The following is a 16,623-nucleotide window of genomic DNA, read 5'->3' as shown; positions in this document are numbered from 1 at the left end:
TAGTACGCACCAACTATATCAGTGTACTCACTCCATGTGTATCGCTCCATTAGTAAACAGAGACAGTACACTACTACACTGGTGGACAGCAGTTGCCTACAACTGAAGAGCGTAATACGCCCTCTGACATCTGAAGAGCGTAATACGGCCTCCACCGGTTTAAAAAATCCTCATAGGAAAAAATGGCATTAGGGAAAAATATTTGTTTTGATGTCCCCTACAACCTCCCACAGTTTGTCGGTTTAAATACTTTTCACCCTGCATGCACTGACGTCTCGCTTATGTCTCACAAGTGTTCAATTGGACTCGTGTCGGGCGATCTGGGAGGCCAAATCCTTCGCTCGAACTGTGCAGAATATTCTTCAAACCAATCGCGAACAGCTGTGGCCTGCTGACATTTCGCATTGTCATTCATAAAAATTCGGTTGTTGTTTGGGAACAAGAAGTCCATGAATGGCTGAGAATGGTCTCCAAGCAACCAGACATAACCACTGCCAGTCAATGATCGTTTCATTTCGGCCAGAGGACCCAGCCCACACCATCATGGAGTCACCAACATCTTGCACAATGCCTTATTGGCAACTTTGGTCATGGCTTCGTGGTGTCTGTGCTAAGCTCGAAACTTACCATCGACTCTTACCAACTGAAATCGCGACTTATCTGACCAGGTCACAGTTTTTCAGTCGTCTGGTGTCCAACCGATACGGTCAAAAGCCCAATAGAGGTGCTGCAGGCGATGTGCTGCTAGCAAAAGCACTCGAATCGGTCGTTTGCTGCCTTAGCCCATTAATGCCAAATTTGACCGCATTGTGCTAATGGACACGTTCGTCGTACGTCCCACACTGATTTCTGTGGTTATTTCATGCAGTGTTGCCTGTCAGTTAATACTGACAACACTACGCAAACGCCGATGCTCTCGGTCGTTAAGTAAAGCCCGTCGGCCACTGCGTTGTCTTTAGCGAAAGGTAATGCCTGAAATTTGGTATTCTCGGCACACTCTTGACACTGTGGAATTGAATTCCCTAACGATTTCTGAAACAGAATGTTCCATACGTCTAGCTCCAACTACTATTCGGCGTTCAAAGTCTGTTAACTACCTTCGTGCGGGCATAATCATATCGGAAACCTTTTTACATGAATCATCTGAGTACAAATGACAAATCCGCTTTTTAATTATTTATTTTATTAAATTTTTAAAAATTCTTTTCATTTCCAGTCCCTGCTGCTTGAGAGATTTTTTAAGTTTTATTCCGCCAATGCACGGCCTTTTTACACCTTTTGTGCACGATAGTACCACCATCTGTTTATGTATAAATTGCTAACCCATGACTTTTGTCACCTCAGTGTACCTCTTACAGTCATGGGCGTCCGAATAATTTTTTTCAGGAAGGGGCAAGATTCTAAAACCACCATTTTTGACAAGATTTACAGAAAATATGTAACACTTATTGCATCTGACACCTTCAATACTTATCCAGTCAATATTTCGGAAGTAGATTATTTTCATACTTCTGTATACCCTTTAATGGCATGACCTAACTTTCAGTAACTAAAGTAGGATTATGGAATTAAGGTACGACACTTTCGACACAATTTAATTAAAAAGACGTAAGTAACGTTCCCTCTCAATAATAAATGCAAAAAAGACCGCTAATCTTACACCGTTGTTGTTATTGTGGTCTTCAGTCCTGAGACGTTTGATGCAGCTCTCCATGCTACTCTATCCTGTGCAAGCTTATTCATCTCCCAGTACCTACTGCAGCCTACATCCTTCTGAATCTGCTTAGTGTATTTATCTCTTGGTCTCCCTCTACGATTTTTAACCTCCACGCTGCCCTCCAATACTAAATTGATGGTCCCTTGATGCCTCAGAACATGTCCTACCAACCGATCCCTTCTTCTAGTCAAGTTGTGCCACAAACTCCTCCTGTCCCCAATTTATTCAATACCTCCTCATTAGTTATGTGATCTACCCATTTAATCTTCAGCATTCTTCTGTAGCACCACATCTCGAAAGCTTCTATTCTCTTCTTGTCCAAACTATTTATCGTCCATGTTTCACTTCCATACAAGGCCACATTCCATACAAATACTTTCAGAAACGACGTCCTGACTCTTAAATCTATACTCGATGTTAACAAATTTCTCTTCTTCAGAAACGCTTTCCTTGCCATTGCCAGTCTACATTTTATATCCTCTCTACTTCGACCATCATCAATTATTTTGCTCCCCAAATAGCGAAACTCCTTTACTACTTTAAGTGTCTCATTTCCCAATCTAATTCCCTCAGCATCACCTGACTTAATTCGACTACATTCCATTATCCTCGTTTTGCTTTTGTTGATGTTCATCTTATACCCTCCTTTCAATACACTGTCCATTCCGTTCAACTGCTCTTCCAAGTCCTTTGCTGTCTCTGACAGAAATACAATGTCATCGGCGAACCTCAAAGTTTTTATTTCTATTCCATAGATTTTAATACCTAGTCTGAATTTTTCTTTTGTTTCCTTTACTGCTTGCTCAATATACAGATTGAATATCATCGGGGATAGGCTACAACCCTGTCTCACTCCCTTCCCAACCACTGCTTCCCTTTCATGTCCCTTGACTCTTATAACTGCCATCTGGTTTCTGTACAAATTGTAAATAGCGTTTCGCTTCCTGTATTTTACCCCTGCCACCTTCAGAATTTGAAAGACAGTATTCCAGTCAACATTGTCAAAAGCTTTCCCTAAGTCTCCCACTATATCTAAATTTAACCTACCCATTTCCCTCTTTAAATTTTCTAACCTACCTGCCCGATTAAGGGATCTGACATTCTACGCTCTGATCCGTAGAACGCCAATTTTCTTTCTCCGGAAAACAACCTCCTCTTGAGTTGTCCCTGCCCGCAGATCCGAATGGGGGACTATTTTACTTCCGGAATATTTTACCCAAGAGGACGCCATCATAATTTAACCATACAGTAAAGCTGCATGCCCTCGGGAAAAAAAATCAGCCTTTCGCAGTACCAGCACAGCAAGGCCGTTTTGGTTAGTGTTGCAAGGCCAGATCAGTCAGTCATCCAGACCGTTGCCCCTGTAACTACTGAAAAGGCTGCTGCCCCTCTTCAGGAACCACACGATTGACTGGCCTCTCAACAGTACCCCTCCGTTGTGGTTGCACCTACAGTACGGCTATCTGTATTGCTGAGGCATGCAGGCATCCCCATCAACGGCAAGGTCCATGGTTCATTGGCGGGGGGGGGGGGGGGGGGGGGATGGGGGAAATCTTACACCATGATAACTAAAATCCACAGTAATTATTATAACTGCGAGGAATGGCACAGCAAACAGGTTAGGCTTCACGGGGAGACTGGGCGTTTCCCTCGCGATGCCGTCACCACGTACCTTCCAAGACCCTAATGGCCACTTTTCCCCGCTCTCCCCTATCTATCTTTACTAGTTCGTGAAAATGTATTTCGTCTTTTTTATTCAACGGTCTGCAATGACATTCTCATCTCACTAAATTCTGCGTATGAGTCTAGTTAGGAACTGAAACTAGAAAACTTCACAAAAATGTTTTCATTCACTCACCAACAGTATTAGGTTTACACTGAAAATTGAAAATCCGAAAGCGAAAAGAAAACAGGTCACTTAAGCAAATGCCGTTGATTTTCAACAAACACAAATAAAAAATGTCAAAAATACTCTTCTGCCATCTGAAAACTTTTTTTACCTTAACTTCACATCAGACCGTGTTAGTGGTTGTTTCATGCCTTCTAATTTTTAGTGTTGTTCAGCACAATAAAAGCTGATTCTGTGTAGCATATAATGAAAGTTGAAAAACGTGTGTTCTGAAAGCTACATTTATTTGGGTGAAGAGTAACTCAGTGAGAGCATTCGTCGAGATGACTATAGGAAACTTTAAAAAAACATCCACCGAATTGATTGTTACAAGCTACTTTTATCATACACGAACTGATCCAAAATGGTCCTTATATATCCAGTTTGACACACTGTCGTGCACCAATGGCAGCTAGGGTTTATTCGTAATTCTATGACTTGACGTTGCGCTGTCTTGGGCCTCCTGTAGTTTGAGTAGGTACCAACTCCTGGAGAGCACATATCTTCGATCTGGAAATTTCATCATTCATCTCTTCTAGTGCAGAAAACCGTTGTTCTTCCCTTCGAATGATGTAATGGTCGATAGGTGCAGCGTAAACATTCTTTAGCGTCTACTACACTCCATCTGTCGAGTAAAACTGAATGCTTTCTCAGCAAGCCTTGATAAGTCTTATTCGTTCTCGACAAATAATACAGTATAATTAACGATCGTCAGTTGGGGAAGAGAGTGTCCTTATGGGAAATGGATGTTGGGCAAGTGAGCTCCGGCGATGTTAATACTGTGTAAGCGAATTGTCTCTTTCTGTAGCTCGATAAGGGCTGTGTGAGGAAGTGACATACAGAAGTTGGGGGCTCTATTTCGGCAACATTGTTATAAGAGTAACGTTGCCGTAATGGCCACAGCGACAAGAAAATGAGGTAATTTCCCGTGAACGACCTGACAACTAAACCCAAGTTATGTAGCACTTGCTATAGCCGCAATGTTTTCCTTTGCATTCGGGAGTTCTAAGTCTCCTATTTAGTAGAATTTCTACCAGTCACTTCTGAAAACAGCTGAAAATTCTCTAATGAACAATAATCCTTATTGCAGATTTCAGGAGGGGGCGCAGTCCCGTCCACCCCCTCCCCACCCCTTGCGAAAATCTGCGATCACAACCCACTGTGTGAGGAAACGGAGTGTCGTAACCAATAGGACTAAGGAATCTCATCAAAGGTCTTGCTCACAACGGCACATAAAGCTTCACATTTCAAATGGACGAAACATCGCTGAATCTGGATTTAAATGCTGTAGCTAGAGAGAAGACAGGAGTGGTAAGATGCTGGGTTCCAAAACAAAAAAAAAAAAAAAAAAAAACAAAAAAAAACATTTGAACCAGAAATGGCTATTTATTTATTTAAAAATGGTACTGCAGATATGTGTGTATTTCTTTAGCATGTCTTCAGTAAGACTGAGAAACTTCAATAAATGAAAACAAATGAACAGCACACTTTTAGAATTAGAAACTGAACAATTTAGCTCAAGATAGTAAACTTTCAAGCTTCATTTCACTCCGGTGGTTGTGTCTATCAAGACAGTATTAACTAAACCAAAGAGGAAAACATTTCCATTAGCAGAAGTTACACACCAATATACTACGATAAGTACACGTATAGTTATCAGCTCATAGCAGGTACTGAGCGACAGTTAAAGAACACTATAAGACAAATGAGCAACCATGACAGATGTGCAGATAAATTTAAGAAACAACGATCAACTAGTTTCAATTAACGGTAATATAGTTAACATTCCGCGCCCGCAAGCTAGCCCAAATAATACTTCTAAATCATAAATCAGGCTCCAACCCAGTAAAAAAGAACATCTGTAAAACAAACAAAAAAAAACAGAAGTCCTCGGCAGCGTACACAGCTTGCCTTTTTTTTAAAATCTATACAAAGGCGTAGAAATATAATTCGAAGCAAAGTGCCCAGACGGCTTCAATTAAGACACGAGAACTGAACTTGCTTTTTTGCTGAGTACACACTACAGATACAACTCATAATATCAACGAATTATGAGCAGAACACAAAGGCAACAGGCAGAAATAATCGCGGAACAAATCAAAATCGACTAAATAACGGTAGGCTCCTGTTACCAACACTGGGGTTAACTGAAACATTGAATACAATCTAAGGAGAGGAAAAAAAAAAGAACGCACGAAGAAGGAAATCGGTAAATGTACGTACATATACAGACAAACAAATGAGTAAAAAAGAACTCCGTCTTCAGGCCACAAGTGGCCCATCGGGACCATCCGACCGCCGTGTCATCCTCAGATAAGGAAGCGGATAGGTGCGTGTAGTCAGCACACCGCTCTCCCGGTCGTTACGATGACTTTCTTTTTTTCCGGAACCGCTACTGTTCTATCTAGTAGTTCCTCAATCGGCATCACGAGTCTGAGTGCACCCCGAAAAATAGCAACAGCGCATGGTGGTCCAGATGGTCACCCATCAAAGTACTGGCCACGCCCGACAGCGCTTAACTTCGGTGATCTGACGGGAACCGCTGTATCCACTGCGGCAAGGCCGTTGCCAAACAAATGATTACAGTTTCTGAAAAATTGGGTGATTTACTCAAAACAAGTCAATAACACATTGGTCCACCTCTTGCCCTAATGCAAGCAGTTATTAGGCTTGGCACTGATTGGCAGAGTTGTTGGATTTCCTTTTGAGAGACGTCGTGTCATATTCTGTCCAACTGGCGCGTTAGATTGTCACAATTCCGAGCTGGTTGGTGGGCTCCAAACGTTATCAGTTTGCGCTGCAGTCATGGACTGTGCGGCTGGTCCCAGCGAAGGTTCGAGTCCTCCCTCGGGCACGCGTGTGTGTGTTTGTCCTTAGGATAATTTAGGTGAAGTAGTGTGTAAGCTTAGGGACTGATGACCTTAGCAGTTAAGTCCCATAAGATTTCACATACATTTTTACATTTTGTTATCAGTTTGTAAGAGATCCGGCGACCTTGCTGGCCGAGGCAGAGTCCGGCAGGCACGAAGACAAACGCTCTCCGTGCCTCTGATGACCACCACAGGGATCCTGCTATGAAATGAAATGGCGCCCCAGAAATCAGGTTGTCGGGCCGTCTGGCGGGCTACAGTCTCGTTTGTATCCCACCGCTTCCCAGGGCATCTCCAGAATGTCTCCGCTGGTCATCTGGAATCGGTTCGAAGCGAGATCCATCACTGAAGACTATTCTACTGCAGTCAATGTGATTCCAGGCCGATGACGTGTCTGGAGATGCCCTGGACTATGGTGGGATAACAACCTCACTGTCGCCCGCCATACTGTCCCAGAACCAGGAGTTAGGGTCTCAGATGCCACTCCTTTTCATAGCAGAACCCTTTTGGCTGTCATCCGCGGCACTGTTGCAGCTTTGCCGTACGTCGACGATATTCTACGCCCCGAGTTGTTGCCCTTCATGGCAGGCCATTATGGGCCTACATTTCAGCAAGACAATGCTCGCCTACACACGGTGGCAGCTCCTACTGCTTGCCTTCGTGCTTGCCAAACCGGACATTGGCCAGCAAGATCGCCGGATCTCTTTCCAATGGAGAACGTTTGAGACTTATGGGCAGAGCCCTCCGACTAGCTCGGGATTTTGACGCTCTAACGTGCTAGTTGGACAGAATGTGCACGCTATCTCTTAGAAGAACATCCAACAGCTCTATCAACGAATGTCTAGCCGAATAACTGTTTGCATAAGAGCCAGAGATGACCAACGCGTTATTGACCTGTTCAGTTTCTGGAGCTCTTTCTCTTGAATAAACCAACCAGTTTTTCTCAAATTGTTTTTGTATAGTACATCACAGCTACCGATATCCGTCCCATTCGGATAATTCCTTCGTGGTTTGTAGTAATTTTTTTAAATCTTAGAGCACAGTGGATAACTCTAACTAGCTTCACGTACATTCCACACTTTAAAATGCTTATCAATCAAGTCCATATGTTCTGCCTGCAATTTCCGTAGTTAGCTAACAGCAGAGGCAATAGCAAGGCCTCATCTCCATCTGATTCGACGATCATGTTTCTCAAACGTAAACTGTGAGATTGGCAATGCAGACCTTCGCTTAAAGTCCTGTTCAAGTCCGTCGGTTGCTTGCACCGTCCATGTCCCCATAATCACCAGTCGCTGCCGTTGGATGGCCATCCTCCTATTACCGGTCGGCAACAAATGAGGCCGATCCGATCCGAGGCAGACAGCACGCATGCCACCTGGTGGGACGCTAAGCAGGCTGTTGTTAGTTACAGACCAAAGACGTTAAATCACACTTTCGATTACGTATCACAAGCGCGCAAGGCTCTGGACAATATCTGACTGGAGGCGTGTAGTTTGTCCGACAGTTCGCGATTTTCCCTCTTTTCAAATGATTGTTCTGTGACGTTTTTGTGACGCTTTCGTACCATCACTTCCATCTACTATGAACATGATCTGGGATTTAAAATTTCTTGACAGATTAAAACTGTATACTGAACTGGGACTCAAACCTGCGATCTTTGCCTTTCGCAGACAAATGTTCACCGACTGAACTGTCCTAGCACAACTCACGGCCCACTCTCACAGATTTACTACATCAGTGTCTATTATGAACCAGGCTGTTTATTTCAACATTCTCAGTTTGACCCCTTCTACATCTTCACGATGAGTACTCGCTTACTGTGACAACAACCGTGTTTACAGGAGTGCACGTATACGTTCCTTGTTTGACAAACACTTAGGCACCTTGTGCTACCTATACTGGCTTGCTTGATGACTCGAGCTTAACCATTTAGAAAATGCCTGGGACTATTTAAAACAGTGCATGGAATGTAGCAATCATTATTCCCGCAGTTTGGTAGCCTTACAAGATGTATTCATCAATGAGTGACTTCAGCTACACGTGACACATCTGAATAAACTTCTGGACCCTCTTCCTCGTAGAATGGAAGGCGTATCAAAGCTAAATCAGTGTTACACAGTTTTAGCGATGTGTCTTCTGGGGGTGACTAATTTTTTTACCCGGAATTCCTACCAACAGTATTATTTTTAGTCATCAGTCTTCTGACTGGTTTGACGTGACCCACCACGAATTCCTCTCCCATGCCAACCTCTTCATCTCAGAGTAGCACTTTCACGGCACGTTTTCAATTATTTATTGGATATATTCCAATCTCACTCTTTGCCTACAGTTTTTACCCCCTGCAACTTCCTCTAGTACCAAGGAAGATATTCCGTCATGTCTTAATACATGTCTTATCAACATATTCCCTGATGTCTTAACAGATGTTCTATAATCCTGTAGCCTCTTCTTGCCAGTGTTTTCCATACTTTCCTTCTATCGCCGATTCTGTGGAGAACTTCCTCATTCCCTATCTTGTCAGTCTACCTAATTTTCAACATTCTTCTGGAGCACCACATCTCAAACGCTTAGATTCAGTTCTGTACCGGTTTTCCTGCAGTTCACGACTCACCACCATACAGTGCTGTAGTTCAAACGTACATTCTCATCTCAGAAATATCTTCTTCAAATAAGTCCCATGTTTTCTGGGCATGAATGCCATCTTTGCCTCTTTAAGCTGTTTTAATATCCTCCTTGCTTCATCCACCATAGGATTTTTTTCAAGTAACTGAATTCCTTAAGTTCATCTACTTTGTGACCGCCAATTTTGATGTTAAGTTTCTTGCTTTTCTGATTCTGCTACTTCTCATTATTTTCATCTTTCTTCGGTTTAGTTCCACGTTCTGTACTCGTTACAATGTTCATTCCATTCAACGCATCTTGCAAAAGGTTCAAATGGCTCTGCGCAGTCTATATTTCGTCACTATTCTGCAAAGGTTCACGTTCTATCTTGAGTGTAGGAGAACGCCGAAACTATCGCTACATTAAAGGGTGCGGGATGATTTCTCATTAACAGTGTGGCAATCTGTTAAGGATTCTGACGTATGATGAAGATTCTAACGCTACTTAGTTATGTTTAGAACACTGGCAGCGATATTACCTAACATTTTATTAGAACACTTCCTGCGAAAACGGATTCGCACATTTTAAGCAGTGCGTCATGTACAACAAAGATTTCATACATATCAAAAGCAAAGTTAAAAATACACGTATTAAATGAAAGAGAACATACAGGAGCTGATGTCTCACAATATCCATCGAGACCACAGATATTCATTTAAATGCTTTGACCAAACTTAGCACAACCGCCTCAAAACACTTAAATGACCCTCTTAAAATATACCTGTGTCCATACCGTCCATAAATTCATAAATATTTTTCTTTTGTCAATAATGTTGTCATTATATCTGCTGGCATATCATTCGTCTGTAAGTAAAGTATTTTTGCAACTTTGTAGGATATATGTAAGCGTAGGCTTCCGCGGCCATTGTCACAGCCAATAAAATTTTTCTGGGTCTATGACGGCATTGTCATTGCATAAAATTTCCAACGTTTCAACCACTATTGCAAATGGTCCTCCTCAGTGTTTTATTTTTGCCAAGTGCTGAATGAGAAAAGTTTGTTTCTTGTACTGTCGGAAGAGGCTATTATCGAACTCTGATAGGCTGTTGAGTATGAAGAAGAAGGGCGTTGGCATCCTTTAATGGTGTTTACGTTATTTCTTTTCGTTGGTGGAAATAGACGCTCTTGATTGGTGTTTGCTTTATTGCTTGCCGCTGGTGGAAGTAGGCGAATGGAAGACTGGCTGCGGTTGTGACGTAGCGCTGAGGTGTGGCAGTACTCAGCGTACATGCGGCCGCTATGGTGTCCCGTGCGCCTGTGTGTGTTGCTTCGCGCTAGCTGAGCTGACGGTCCGTACCGCTGTTTCTGCTATCAGGGCTCGATAACAGCCTCTTCCGCCAGTGTACAGGGTGAATCAGCGAAAACTTGCTCCGCAAATATTGCGGAAACGGAAAGTGCTATGGACGTGTAGTTTTCACAGAAAGGGTTGGTAGTTGGGGGACTCGTACTGTTAGGCACGTCACAGATTGTTATAACACTTAGAGAGTCTATTTTTTCTGCAATCATAAACTGTTTTAAATGGAACAGTATCTACTGACATTAACAGACTAAAAGTAGCATAAATTAGAATGTCAGTAGTGTGTGACTCGTTTACGAGCTACCGTATTTTGAGAAGTTCCCACACTGACACTGCAGTAACTGTGGTAGCACGCACAAATGAACAACACAAGTCCATTCTGACCAGGCAGATAACTGACAGTCACAGGTTGTGTTCAAAATTACCACCAGCAGCGGGAATGCACGCTTCCAGTCTGGTATGGAAAGACTGCTGTACACGTGCTAGCATTTCAACGCAGACGTCCGAGCAAGCTGCAGTAATACATCGTTACATATCGTCGGATGTAGTTGGTATGTCCTTGTAGACAGCGTCTTTCCCCACAGAAAAAAGTCTACACCCGTTAAACCCGGGCAAGGGGCAGGCCAAAGTACCGATCCTCCGAGTCCAATCCAACGACTGGAAACAGTTCATAAGGACATGCTGTAGTACTTCGTGCACTATGGGCTGGGCAGCCATCATGTTGGCACCATAGGTCCTCCTAGTCTGCAGAGGAATGTCTTCCAGAATGCGTGAGAAATGGTCTTTTAGGAGGCTGCGATACTTGTGCACGTTCAGTGCTGCGTCTATGAAAGACGGGCTTATGAGCTGATGGTTCACTATCCCACACCATACACTATGTGATCAAAAGTGTCCGGACGTCTCCAAAAAATCATCCTAGGTGCATTGTGCTGCCAACTATTGCCAGGTACTCCATATCAGCGACCTCAGTAGTCATTAGCCATCGTGAGAATGCAGAATATGGCGCTCCGCGGAACTCACGGACTTCGAACGTGGGCAGATGATTGGATGTCACTTGTGTCATACTTTTGTACGCAAGATTTCCACACTCCTAAACATCCCTAGGTCCACTTTTTCCGATGTGATAGTGAAGTGGATACGTGGAGGTCACGTACAACACAAGAGCGTACAGGTCGACCTCGCCTGTTGATTGACAGAGACAGCCGACAGTTGAAGAGGGTCGTAATGTGTAATATGCAGACATTTATTCAGACCATCATACAGGAATTCCTAACTGCGCCAAGATCCACTGCAAAGTACTACGAGGTGTGGCTAGAAAAAAATCGGACTAGTACTGGTGAAACAATAAAACGAATGCAATAAGGCTGGAAGTCGCGTGGCCTGTCACGTGACTCTCGCTCCGCCTACTGCTCGAGTTTCATCTGCCTCCTGCACTCAGTCTGCCCGTGGCGTCTGTTTTAAGTAGTTGACGTTTTTTCAGTGCGTCGGAAAATGTTGAGTGTACAGAAAGAACAGCGTGTTAACATCAAATTTTCTTTCAAACTAGGAAAATCTGCAGTGAAACGTTCGTAATGTTACAACAAGTGTACGGCGATGATTGTTTATCGCGAACACAAGTGATTGAGTGGTTTAAACGATTTAAAGATGGCCGCGAAGACACCAGTGATGACACTCGCACTGGCAGACCACTGTCAACAAAAACTGATGCAAACATTGAAAAAATCGGTAAACTTGTTCGACAAGATCGCCGTTTAACAATCAGAGCAGTGTCTGAGTTAACAGGAGTTGACAAGGAAACTTGTCGAACAAGTTTACCGATTTTTTCAATGTTTGCATCAGTTTTTGCTGACAATGGTCTGCCAGTGCGAGTGTCATCACTGGTGTCTTCGCGGCCATCTTTAAATCGTTTAAACCACTCAAACACTTGTGTTCGCGATAAACAATCATCGCCGTACACTTGTTGTAACATTACAAGCGTTTCACTGCAGATTTTCCTAGTTTGAAACAAAATTTGATGTTAACACGCTGTTCTTTCTGTACACTCAACATTTTCCGACGCACTGACAAAACGTCAACTACTTAAATCAGCCGGCCGAAGTGGCCGTGCGGTTAAAGGCGCTGCAGTCTGGAACCGCAAGACCGCTACGGTCGCAGGTTCGAATCCTGCCTCGGGCATGGATGTTTGTGATGTCCTTAGGTTAGTTAGGTTTAACTAGTTCTAAGTTCTAGGGGACTAATGACCTCAACAGTTGAGTCCCATAGTGCTCAGAGCCATTTGAACCATTTTTGAACTTAAATCAGACGCCACGGGCAGACTGAGTGCAGGAGGCAGATGAAACTCGAGCAGTAGGCGGAGCGAGAGTCACGTGACAGGCCACGCGACTTCCAGCCTTATTGCATTCGTTTTATTGTTTCACCAGTACTAGTCCGGTTTTTTTCTAGCCACACCTCGTATGTCAGTTAGACGGAAGGTGAGAAAGCTTAGATTGCATGGTCTAGCGGCTGCTCATAAGCCACACATCACGCCGGTAAATGCCAAACGACGCCTCGCTTAGTATAATGAACGTAAACATTGGACGTTTGAACAGTGGAAAAACGTTGTGTGGAGTGAAGAATCACGGTACACAATGTGACGATCCGATGGCAGGGTGATGGTATGGCGAATGCCCGGTGAACGTCATCTGCCAGCGTGTGTAGCGCCAACAGTTAAAATCGGAGGCGGTGGTTTTATGGTGTCGTCGTGTTTTTGATGGAGGGGACTTGCTCTCCTTGTTGTTTTGCGTGGCACTACAGCACAGGCCTACATTAATGTTTTAAGCACCTTCTTGCTTCTCACTATTGAAGAGCAATTCGGGGATGGCGATTGCATCTTTCAACACGATCGAGCACCTGTTCGTAATGCACGGCCTGTGGCGGAGTGGTTACATGACAATAACGTCCCTGTAATGGACTGGCCTGCACAGAGTCCTGACCTGAATCCTATAGAACACCTTTGGGATTTGGAACGCCGACTCGTGCCAGGCCTCACCGACCGACATCGATACCTCTTCACAATGCAGCACTCCGTGAAGAAACGGTTGCCATTCCCCAAGAAACCTTCCAGCACCCGATTGAACGTATGCCTGTGAGAGTGGAAGCTGTCATCAAGGCTAAGGGTGGACTAACAACATACTGAATTCCAGCATTACCCATGGAGGGTGGCACGAACTTGTAAGTCATTTTCAGCCAGGTGTCCGGATACTTTTGATCACATAGTGTACGTTTACACTCCATGGACGTTGACGTTCCACTTGACGAATCCAACGGGGTTACAAACAGACCAAAGGTGCATGCTTCGGTGCTTTACGTGGCCATAATTGGTAAATGTGGTATCGTCACTAAACAAGGTACATGCTTCATCTGTAGTATCTTGTCATAATGTCCATTTTCAGAAGTTAACACGATTCTGATTATCGTTTACACTCAGCTCCTGATGGACAGAGATCTGACGAGGAGGGAAAGTATGTCGATAGACAATGCGTAGGACACTTCCCTGACTGATGTCACTTCCTCGTGCGATTGCGTGAGAGCCGCAACAGCAGCAAAAACATTAATTGCCCCCTCTTCTGTCCTCACTTATTTCCTTCTGTTAAGTTGTCTAGGTATTACACTACCACTTTCAAATAAGTAGTTGGAGAGGTTGATAAATAATTTCCGAGATAGTTGACGTGTACTCATATAACTAGCCTCGTACACTTAACAAGAACGAACTGCATTCTTCCTACTCTCTCCATACACCATAAGCTGCTTGGACTCTGACACAATAACTGACCAACAAGTCGAAGTGTACTCAAGGAGAACACCGTAAGCAAACATAACAACATCATACTTAGCAACTTCGCAGGATGAATGGCACAAACAAGTATTGGTGTGGGAACTTTTCAAAAAACAATAGCTCGTAAACGACTCGCACTACAGTCAACAAACATCATTGACACTCTAATGCACCCTAGCCGTCCGGAGTAGTCGAGCGGTTCTAGGCGCTACAGTCTGGAACCGCGCGACCGCTACGGTCGCAGGTTCGAAGCCTGCCTCGGCCATGGACGTGAGTGATGTCCTTAGGTTTAAGTAGTTCTAAGTTCTAGGGGACTGATGACCTCAGAAGTCCCATAGTGCTCAGAGCCATTTTTTTAATGCACCCTACTTTTAGTTTGTTAATGTCGAAAGGATTCGACGCGTTTAAAAGATGTATGCTTGGACAAAAATTACGCTTTCTAATTATAAGTACTATCTGTATGTTGTCGAAAATATGAGCCCCTGACTACCAATCCATTCTGTGAAAATCGCACATCGAGAGCCCCTTCCATTTCCACAATATTTGCGGTGCAAGTCTTAGGTGATTCGCCCTGTGTAAGAATCAAACATTTCTCAGTCAACAGTTAGCAAAAATAGCGCCCTGAGGAAGACCACTTGCAATAGTGGCCGAAAAGTTAAAACTTTACCCACTGAAAATGCACTCACAGATCCAGAAGAATTTTAATGATTGTTGGATACATCGAAATTCATGTGGTAGATGAAATGGCAGCCAGCGTTCCTCTGACATCTACGAATTTACTAGTTGCCCAACTGAGAATTTACCCGCCAATAAAGTACAACGATAATTCAAATCTGTGTAATACTGCAAATTCCTGATCGAACCAGTTACTAGGAGTTGGTGACTGTCCCCAGAAGACACACATTCAGTACAAGTGCGACGAACTGGGGCAGGGCATCGTCTTGGATTCCCAAGTGTGAAACCGAATTGAGTTGCTCTGCCGGTGCTGCCAACTACGCTCGCCGTAAATACGACTGTGATGCGCCGATCTGTGCGCTCCAGATGTGCTGGCCCCTTCGTGAGGACGATGTCGTCAGCACCCTTTCGCAACTTGAAGATGTTGTGGAGTCAGCCGCGATTCAACATCTAGTCGATCCGTCCTTTATTGCTACTGTACCTGGATTCGATGCGGACACCTCCGCGACCAAAGCGCAAGTCGATACAGATATCTGCGGGTCCTAAGATGAAGTGGATGTGGCCACCACCTAACTATCTAACGCCCAGTACTGCCTTATGGGGCCCACTTCCACCTTGTTAATTCCTTTCCGTCAAACAGTGTCGGTTGCAAAATTAGGAAGCACTCTAGCCCAATTGAGAAGTTCCCATCTAACTACAGAATCACCCAAAAATAGCGCACGTTCTTCAGACGGTAACCATAGCATGAAAATCTCCTCTACCACCAAAAACATTGACTTCAGAGCTGCGCCCTTGATGTCACACTCCATTATGCCATTTGCGCGTTTTCCCGTCTATGCCGTTAGCCTCGCAACTGAGGGTTTGAGAAATAGAGAAAGAGCTGCTCCGAGGCTAGTCTTTGTTTTCTGTAGCCCACGTTTTCTACAAGTGCTAGATTGTTATCTTCAAAGATGATTTGCAGAACACGGAAAGACGCCCCCGCCCCCTGCACTCGGCACAGCACTACCCTCCAGCCGGACTTTAGGCTGTGCATTCATAAAAGCTGGAAAATAGCTAAGGGCGCCCTGGGGCGGCCGGGTCGACTTCCTTTCTAAAGCTTAGTTTACACGACGACATCGGGTTGCGCCACTCGTTGGGTGTTAATGAGTTGCACGCAAGTGGTTTGATATATGACTGTAGACACGGCGACACCAGTATACTCTTCAATTTCGTTGTTTCGTGGGTCCCTGAGTCGTATCTGAAATGAAATTATTGGTAGCTGCACGCCACTAATTGTAAGTGAGTTAAAGCTTGTTGCGTGGAATCACCGCATAAGAAAAAATAGGAAACGTGTTTCTATTCGTGACTGGATGAAGAAAAGACGTCAGCTCGGTTGCTCAGCATCCTTGCTGAAATAATTTATAACAGAAGATCCAAGAAGTTCTTTAAATTATCTTAGAATGTCACCAAAACTGTTCACGTTTCTTCTAAATAGAGTTAATTATACGATAAGGAATAAAGGTACTGTAATGCTTGAAGCACTGACACCAGAATAGAAATTACATATCATATTGCGTGCATTACAATCGAGAACACTCAGCATGCTGTAAGATACGGTTTTAGTTGGTGGTGACGCTATTTCATTAACACATTAATTATTACTGTTAATGTTAATAATAACTGAACATTAGCAACCATAATTATTCGAAGCAGGCTGAATTA

General features: G+C 43.8%; 1 pseudogene; it reads right to left on the bottom strand.

The window, feature by feature from the left end:
* Positions 1–6,057: 6,057 nt before the first annotated feature.
* LOC126482573 (5S ribosomal RNA) lies at positions 6,058–6,175 on the bottom strand (annotated as a pseudogene).
* Between the last annotated feature and the right edge of the window lie 10,448 nt (positions 6,176–16,623).

Source organism: Schistocerca serialis, chromosome 5 (genome assembly GCF_023864345.2).
Source record: "Schistocerca serialis cubense isolate TAMUIC-IGC-003099 chromosome 5, iqSchSeri2.2, whole genome shotgun sequence".
Taxonomy (NCBI): Eukaryota; Metazoa; Arthropoda; class Insecta; order Orthoptera; family Acrididae; genus Schistocerca; species Schistocerca serialis.
This window is presented reverse-complemented; position numbering and strand designations above follow the sequence as displayed.